The sequence below is a fragment of the Trachurus japonicus genome, chromosome 17 (genome assembly GCF_045865225.1).
Source record: "Trachurus japonicus isolate A0001 chromosome 17, Traja_1.0".
In the NCBI taxonomy this organism is placed as follows: domain Eukaryota; kingdom Metazoa; phylum Chordata; class Actinopteri; order Carangiformes; family Carangidae; genus Trachurus; species Trachurus japonicus.
In genome coordinates this window covers 30,676,091-30,685,980 of record NC_140923.1, presented here as the reverse complement: position 1 = coordinate 30,685,980, position 9,890 = coordinate 30,676,091, and positions in this window count along the sequence as shown.

Sequence of the window (9,890 nt, the reverse complement as noted above, 5' to 3'; positions counted from 1 at the left end):
TCCGCTCCTGAAATCCTCCCCCCTCCTCCCCCCTCCTCCTCCTCTTCCTCCTCCCACTCTGGCTTTTACCTTGAACAAGTAGCAAGTAACCAATCAAACAACATCTGCGGACGTCAATGGATGAGGGCGTAAACGCGCCGTCGCTGCACAGAGAGAGGAAAGGAGAACCACAGTGAGAAAACCACCGGGCCTTTGTATCATTTTGTATGGATAAGTATTAATCATGTAGCCTATTATGACACGGGAGCCACTGAGCTGCTCTGTGGATTAAGACTTTGCATTAAAAAAACAAGATAAGCACATTTATACAATGCAGTGTTAAAGATTAAACCAGCCTCTGTGAGTTGTTACCTGTTCCACCTCTCAGGTGTTTTTTACTGGAATAACTGTTCAGTGTCTGGACAACAACAACAGTGAATCTTGGGGGGGGGGGGCACCCAAAAGTAACAAAAATGAAGGCTGCCATTAACCGCTCTCTTGAATATTTATATTGTACAGTTACACACTGTTTACATGTCTTCATCTTGCTTTTATTGGCCACATTGAATCTTTCACCTTGTAAGGAAGATGCCTATGACCTTTCCATTTTCCACTTGTAAATATTAAAATTATAACCAATCAATAATCAACTCTATCTTGTAAATAAGAAGTCTTAGCAGAATAAGCAACACAATATTCTCAAAGTGAACATCAATATCTTATACTCTTACCCAGTAGTTAGAGCTCAGCTCTGTACAAACATCTCAGTGTTTTGTGTAAGAGTCAGATCAAGTCAAATTGAGAACAATAACAATCTTACACAATTTTATTTATTTCCTACACAAAACACTGGGATGTTTGCTGTACAGAGTTGAGCCTTAGTCAGAAGTTAGTGCTTATAGCTCTTTACAGTGAACAGTGGGAAAGAGCTTTACACAATGATTGACATTGCCACAAGTCAATGACCATTGGCCACCATGGAAGACCGGCCCCTGATCTTAACGGCCAAAACTGAATATAAAGTAGTTAATAGGTCATCTTTTAAGTAAAGCATCTATATACTCCCCCTGCCATATCACTGAACACACCACAAACACAAATCCTTAAAGACATTTACACATGTGAGTAATGAACCTTCCATATTATTATCACTATGTCACTCCTGTGTGTGTGTGTGTGTTTATTTATTTATTTGTTTGTTTGGGGGCAGTGCATGTGAATGAACATGAGCCGAAAACAAACAACGTAAACATACTAATTTACAATCCTCAGGTGGATATAACATAAAGCAAAAAGCATTACAAGTCACAATATACTTCTGTTAATATCATACATGAATAAAAAAGACAATCTCAGGCCGAACAGATAAATATTGGGTTGCATCTTATGATATAATTCAAAGACAATATTACAGATATCTTATTAGAAAAAAAAAACATAACACTGTATTGACACATTAGGTCGTCAGCTTCACTCCACAGTGACTTAACATCCACAGACCGACTAACTACACACCAGGACGATTGAGACAATTGTGTTAATTTATGGGTTCAGACCATATAGCAGGCCATATCTGTCATGTTACACACCATAAAAATCTGACTCCCTCTTCAGTTCCCAGATATGAACACAGCTGATGTCACAGCTGACTCACTGCAGATAAGATAATGCTACTGCGTTTACTGTGAGGGTGTTGCATAGTGCACAAATGCATGTGAAGAGGCTGGAGCGAGCAGAGAACAGCTCACACTCCATCAAAACTAATGTTAGAGAGTGAAATAATGTTCCTGCTCGCTGCAGGATCTCTGACAATGCAAGTGGAAAACATGCAGCATGTGTGTGTTTGTCTCCGGTCAGATGGTCGCTCTGTCAACACGCTTTAAGAAATGGGGATTATGTCACAAACATCTAACTTGATAACAACACACACAACTGCCCATTGTCTCCCTTGCGTTGCCTGTGCAGCGGTGGCACCATGTTCTCTCACCAGGAGCTTCACCGGCCTGGTTTCCACTGTCAGCGGGTGACTCACCGAGGCTTAGAAAAGCTTTAATGGGTGTCAGAACAACCTTCCTCCAGGATGAAAGTCAGATGTTTGAGGTTTTTTTTCTTTTAATTTTACTGAATAAATCACATGCAATTACAGAAGCGATGGGAAGCTTCTTTTCATTTTGAGTTTCTCAAGCTCCATTTACATATTTCCAGCCTCTTTATGACAATGTTTTAAAAGCCTTTTTACTTCCTGATCAAATAAAGGCCTTGTCTTTTGTATGACATAAAAATGCAGAATGAATTAATTTCTTAGCGATGTACAAGATTAACCTTCATCTTGTGTTAACTTTCTGCTACCATCTATGGTGTTAGGGTCAGTTTTGACCCGTGTTTTAAATCTGCTGTAAAATACACTAAAAACATTTTTTTTCCATCCAATCTGTTTTTCTTCTCTTGGTTACATTGTTAGGCTTCCTTATCCATGAAAAGGTTTTTGCACTTATGATTCTGTTTGAACTCTCATTATTGTTCTTATCGTAATAACTGGGTCAAAATTGACCCTAACACCACAAATGTCATAATTTTAACTAGAGCATTTTAGAATGTTGTGGAAAAAAAGTTTTTTTGTTTTATTTTGTTTAAATTGAGGTTCCTGACAAAGTCAAAAAGCCTTGATGCTATGAACAAATTTATGTGGTAGGCTACTTGTACATTTAAAACCTGAAAACAGGTCAGTGGTGACCCGAACACCAGAGAAGGGATAATATTACCTCTGTTGTCAAAGGTGTCATCATTGCAAACATTAATGTTTACTACTCCCTCATACGACCTGGCAGCAGAGTTTTATTGCCACTATGTTTGAGAATTAAAAATATATTTCCCATAAAGCTCAGACATAAAGACAGTTTTTGCTGTTGTTGAGAATTATAATGTTAACATCATTTGCATGTTTTCATTTCTGTTACATCTCCCTGATGTGGATCATGATGAAATGATCACAAACTCTTCACATGATGACAAACAGTGTGAAATATGATGCTAATCAACAGCTACAAGGGGCTCATTTACTGACAGAAGCTTTGATTGCTCCAAATTAATGTGGGAATAATTTATTGTCAGTGATTGCTACAGAAATTGTAACCTTTTGTATGAAGGCAGCAATGTCATTGCGTGCCTGTTCAGAAGCAGAACTGACGGGTTTGGTTCCACTGAGACGTTGTAGAGTCTGAACTGAAACACAGGCTGTCAGTCAACGACCTGAATTTGAACGTTTAATAGAGGCGGCGGTGGTGATTATGAAGATGCAACAAACTCATCAAATCGAAATGAAGATCAGAGAGTGAAATTAACTTCCCAGCAGGGAACCAGAGAGCAATGTAAATCTGTTTGTGTGCACAGTGTCTGTGTGTGTTTGCTTTAATACCCTGATGTGAGTGTCCATAAATCCTGATGAAACAACGAGATGAGTAACACGCCTACTATTCCATCTTGTCAACCATGAAGTCACAAAAATGTCATCTTTTCAGGAACTGAAAGAAACAGCTCTGATTTTATTTCGTTAAAGATGCATTTTTGGTATTGTCTCGCCGCTGTTGAAGGAGTTTGATAAAAACATGCCTCGATTTTTTCATCAATGTCAACTGAAGGATGGTTTTTACATTCGTGGTCCCACAGGATGAATCATTATGACTTCCATCAGTTTTCCCTATAGCGCCATCATGAGGCTGACATTTGTGGTCTGAGGTGAAATGCCACAATAAGTATTGAAGCTCAGATCATCGTGAAAATGAATCCTGTGAGGATGAATTGCAGTAAGTTTGATCGCCCTCCAGGTTCCATCTTCAGTGCCATCAGGTCAAATTTACAGTTGTCCAGGACTTAGGTTTATGAAATGCTGTATTCATATCATATTGGAGTTGCAAGTTTCCTACTTTCGCAAGCAACCCAATAGCTGTAGCCCAATAGCCCAAAGAGTGCTTGAAGTGTGTACCACATGGGCGCAAATGTAATATACAGACAAGTCACCAGTCTGACCCCCAGCCAGCCAGACAGACTGTTTTCTTCATGTCTTTCCCCTTCTCTCTGCCCCATTTCCTCTGACCATCCATTATCCTGTCAACTAATGAAAATGGCCAAAATTAAATAAATTAATGAAAAAATAAATAATAGGCTAAGATATCACCTAAGTATAGCCTAGTTCACATCAGCATTCAAATTGTAATTAGATATAGAATTTAAATTTCTGTTAAGTCCAACTTGTTGCTGCCTGAAAACCAAACAAACATTGCTCAAGTCTCTCTCAATGTAATCAATGCTACATTTACATTTCCTACATTTTGCTACAACCCAACCTTTAAAAATAAAGTTCACTACAATTTTTATTGTAGTGTGTGTTGTCAATTCACAGTATGATATAACAGTTGGTAAGGCACTTGTTTTTCCATCTCTACCATTCAGGCCATGACACAGTCAATAATACCTGCAGAATACGTAGATGACATTGTCATCAGTCTAAGCTATTCTTTGTTTTCAGTGTTAATGCTCCAGTGTTTACATGCTAACAAGCTAAAGTAAAATGGTGAACATACATTGTGAACATAACATGCAGTTGACATGCTGACATAAGCTTTTGGCTCAAAGCAGCTGCCCCTGTGACCTCACAGAGCCACAGGCCAGGCTTTTGACTCTTGTCACACACACACACAGATGTGTCTATTTCTTCAAGTCTATGTAAATGCAAATATGTAAAATTTTAAAGGGATACGGCAACATTTTTTTTCCGTGTCTTGCCTCACTCCCGAGTCCATGACAAGCAGATAGACACCATCCTTTCGACTGTGCGTGCAGTAACAAGGGAGATAGAGCCCGTAGCGCCCGTAATTAGCTTAGCTCAAACGCTGGAAGTGTATAGTGTTAGCCTGCCTCCTACCCGAGCCAAAATCAGCAGTCAGAAGCTGATTTCATTTTAGCTCTAAACTCTGTAAATATATCACTTTATCGACATTTCAAACATTTTTAGGCGAGAAAGTAGCCGTTTAGATCAGCAGTGCGTCGTTAATTTGTCTATACCAGGAGCAGAATGCACAGAGTCTATCTTCAGGCCTGTTAGCATGAGAGGGGAGGGTGTGGTGCAGGTCAGTGAGTTTAAATATCTTGGCACAACCATAGACAACAACCTCACCTTCCAGGGAAATGCAGACAACATTTACAAAAAAGCAAGACAGCGGCTCCATCTTCTCAGACAATTGAAGAGCTTTAACGCCAGTAAACAAACCCTGACCATGGTCTACCGGTCACTCACTGAGAGTGTTCTCTCCTTTAATATCATCTCCTGGTATGGGAACCTCCCAGTCAGACACAGGAATAAGTTGACCCAGGTAGTTAACCAGGCCAGTAAGATAACAGGAGACAAGCAAATGCAGCTTCAGGAAATATACAATCGTTCTATGGCCAAAAAAGCCACTCAAATTTACAGTGACGCCACCCACCCTCTCAATTCCGCATTTGTTTTGATGCCATCGGGAAGGAGGCTCAGAGTTCCCTTAGCTAAAAAAGCAAGGTACAAAAAGTCATTTGTGCCGTCTGCAGTGGATATCCTGAACCAGAGCATCCTCAGGTGAACTTTGAGCTACAGTGAAACCGCAGCTGTTGTATGATACTGTATTGTTGTTCATGTGTTTATTTCATGTGTTTATTTATTTTATTGTTACTGTGCTAGATGTGTCCTGCTGTTATTGTTGGCTGACTACCAAGATGCCAAAGGCAGATTTCCACTGTGTTTTTAAACCATTGGACAATAAAGTCTTCTTATCTTATCTTATGTTATCTGTTTACAATTTTGTTCTGATGAATTCGGCGCTACTCAAGCTAGCCGTTGTGACCAACGCACTTCCGGTTACTTTCACAAAATAAAACACCCGTTGCCCTACAGAAAACCATGACGATAGAATTTGTGCTTTTACTTTGAAATAGGAAGTTAAAGGGATGGTTCACCCAAAATTGAAATTGCACTCATTATCTACTCACCCTCATGTCGACTAAGGACTGGGAGAAGTTTCAGAGTTTTCCATGGCTTCTCTGAGTTACAGGGGGTATCGGCGTAGCAGTGCATGTCAATATAACGGTTGCAAATGGATACCAACTGTCTTCGTAACAAAAAGACACACCAAAAAACATCCAAATACCTCCATGCTGCTCGTATGTAATGTCCGTCTTGTATTGAAGCCCCGAAATGCGAAATTGTCCCAAAAAAAATTAAATAAGTCTATTTTTCAAGCTTGTTTATAGCGGAAGCTTCTCAAAGCTCCTCTTCCCGGTTCATTAAATTTGGACGAACCAACAGACCCTGGTCCTCTTCTGGACGTCTTCCCAGACAGACTCTGTCCTCTTCCCAGTTAGTCCAGATATGACGAACCGGAAAGAGGAGCTTTGAGAAGCTTCCGCTACAAAACAAGCTTGAAAAGTGGACTTATTTAATTTTTTTCGGGACAATTTCGCATTTTGGGGCTTCAATACAAGACGGACATTACATACGAGCACTATGGATGTATTTGGATGTTTTTTGGTGTGACTTTTTGTTACGAAGACAGTTGGTATCCATTTGCAACCGTTATATTGACATGCACTGCTACGCCGAGACCCCCTGTAACTCAGAGAAGCCATGGAAAACTCTGAAACTTCTCCCAGCCCTTAGTCGACATGAGGGTGAGTAGATAATGAGTGCAATTTCAATTTTGGGTGAACCATCCCTTTAACTTCCTATTTCAAAGTAAAAGCACAAATTCTATCGTCATGGTTTTCTGTAGGGCAACGGGTGTTTTATTTTGTGAAAGTAACCGGAAGTGCGTTGGTCACAACGGCTAGCTTGAGTAGCGCCGAATTCATCAGAACAAAATTGTAAACAGATAACATAAGATAAGATAAGAAGACTTTATTGTCCAATGGTTTAAAAACACAGTGGAAATCTGCCTTTGGCATCTTGGTAGTCAGCCAACAATAACAGCAGGACACAGCAGACCCCCTGTAACTCAGAGAAGCCACGGATAACTCTGAAACTTCTCCCAGCCCTTAGTCGACATGAAGGTGAGTAGATAGGCTAATGAGTGAAATTTCAATCTTGGGTGAACTATTGCTTTAACCCTCGATGTAGCTAGCTTGAACCAAAATAAACCGTCTTTGCTTGAACCCTCCGTTTTGACCGATCTCGTCCCGTTACCGGCATTTGACCACTCAAGATGCCTTAGCGGAGAGTTCTGTCAGCTCTGAGACAAAGATTGGCCCGCTGGTTTCCGTTTAGAGTTGCTGAAAAGTGTCTCTGATGACTTTAGGTGGAGGCAGGCTAACACTACCTATGCACTTCCAGCGTTTGAGCTAAGCTACTTATGTGCGATACAGGCTCTCCCTTGTTACTGCATGCACAGTCGAAAGGATGGTGTCTATCTGCTGGTCATGGACTCAGGAGTGAGGTAAGACACAAAAAAAATGTTGGCGTATCCCTTTAAGGAAAAATCCACAGTACAATTTTCCTTAACAAATAAAGGTAGGCTAGTGTTACTGAGGTAACATGTTACAGTAAATTGATTTTTTGTCTGAAATACCAGAGCCACATTTTTTCAAGGCCACAAAGTCTCTTACTGTCAGGTGCTTCTGACGTACGCAATAAAAATGGAAGCATTTGTATTAGCCATCTATCATAATGGGATAACTGCGCCTAAAGCTCCTCTGCCAACCACTCACCGCTGTCTCACAGAGTAGGTGATGGTTTGGCATGAACACCTTGGCTTGCAGCTCTGACGCAGTGTGTCTTTTCTCCATTGTCACTCATCAGTGAGGGGAAGGGCCAAAACTATGACTGCATCTTTAAAACAAATATCAGAGAATCTGGAGCCTTCGAAAGACAGAAAAGAGGATTCTGGGAATTTTGCTGCTGAAACAAGAATAACTACGATTCATTTGCCTAAGAACAGATTTCTTATTTTGTCCTGATTTTTTTGTTGTGTTTTTCCTGCAGAGCCACTGCGTTCCCACACAGACACATCAGATCTGGACCACAGCTGCTGTCCAGCCAGGTAATATAGGTGAACTATTTCCATACTGCCCTGCAAACACGCATGTCAGTGTCGTGTGTCATCACAAGAGTTTGTTCCATGCAGGTTTGCTGCAATAGCCTAAGGGAGTGGGTGTTTCGGTGAAAGGTGTTCAATAAGAGAGCTGATGACATTATTTTGAACTGAGCTGAAAAAAGCCATTGTATTTTATTCAGTGAGCAGCAGCCAAGGACAGACGGACTGAGGAGAGACAGGCAGCGCCTGGATCAAGACGAGCAGAAGAAGTATAAAGGGACAAAGGCAGCTCTCTATAGTGGTATCTCTTTTCTTCTCATTTTATCTCTTCTCCTTTTCCCCTGTCTTTTCTTTTCTTTTCTTTTCTTTTCTTGTCTCCTCATCCCTTCTCTCCTCTCTCTACTCCTCCCTCCCTGGCTTTTCTTTCCTTCTCCTCTCTCCTTTTTTCTTCTCTTCTCTTACCTTCTCTCCTCACTTCTTCTTTCTTCTCTTCCTCTGGGCGTCAGCTGTTGAAATAAACAGAATGAAAGTTGGAGAGTCAGACTTGTCCTTGAGTGTTCATGGACCAGCAGAGATTTACTTCATCAGTGTTTCCAGTCGTGCAGATGCATCGTCAGTTTCAGCAACTCTTTTACGACCCGCAGAAAGACGAAAGTCTGGAAAAAACAGATGACGTCAGCACCTGAAATACAGGAAAATATACACTTTAAAAACATGTGAATTCCATGTCAAATCCTGTTTAGAGCAATGTCTGCTAGTCAGGACACACAGAGAGACCGGCAGAGAAAAAGAAAAGTGTGGAGTTGTGCTTTATGATTCACACATGTATTACGTCAAAGCAATTTTCAATTAAAAACAATGTGATCCGGATTCGCTGCTGCAGAGATGATCACTTGATGATCAAGGCCTCTCCACATGGAAACAAGATAAATGTCAGAGGTCATGAAGAAATCATTCTGCTATTCAATACTTCTCTCTGTGGCTTTTCTCCTGTATACACTGACCTCCTCAGACCTTCAGAGGTCATTATGATAAACAATATGTGAAGGTTTAAATGAAGGAGGAACTGCTCACACCTCATGGAGACAGCCCACAGTGAAACGAGGTTACACACCCTCCATATATGGAGGATGAGTCAGCCTGCAAATCATCGCTGTCATGGCTGCATCATTTTGATTGGCAGCGTTAATCAATATCACACCATGACAACAGGCAGTAAACCACTATGACGTGCAGAAGGTATTAAACAGTAAAGACATTACAATTAGAGTTGTCATTCCTGAAATCAGTGTTTGTAATAATTATATAAGATACTAAGCTATATGAGATGTATGGTCTACTGCTAACTGCTGAGATGCTGTAGCTATTATTATATATAAATATATTTAATTAACAACTTGTTTTATTTATTTATTTTACTGTTTAAGTACAACTTCAGGTAGTCCCTTTTTGCTTCTTCATTTTTAATTTATTTTCCAATGTTATAGTTTCTGTTTGTTTCTCAGAATTGCTGAAACACATTTCCTGAAACCCTGTATGCTTTTCTAAAACTCTAACCACAAAACTAATAGTCAATAGTACTTAGGCCTATACCAAGCCTTTGGCTCTTCTAGCAGAACCAGACTTACACCTAAAAACTGCTTCATCTGTGGCGAAAACCAAACTCAGTTTTCTGATCATAAACAAGCCAATCTAAAAAAAAAATGTAAAACCCACCACTGACCATTTATTACTCCCTCGTTCAAATTTCAACATTCAACAACTTGGGCTATCTAACCTGGTTTATTTGGGTGCCTGCATCAAGTCCTCTCTTTTGTAAAAGAGACCTAAAGCAGAAAGAAAGAAAGAAAGAAAGAA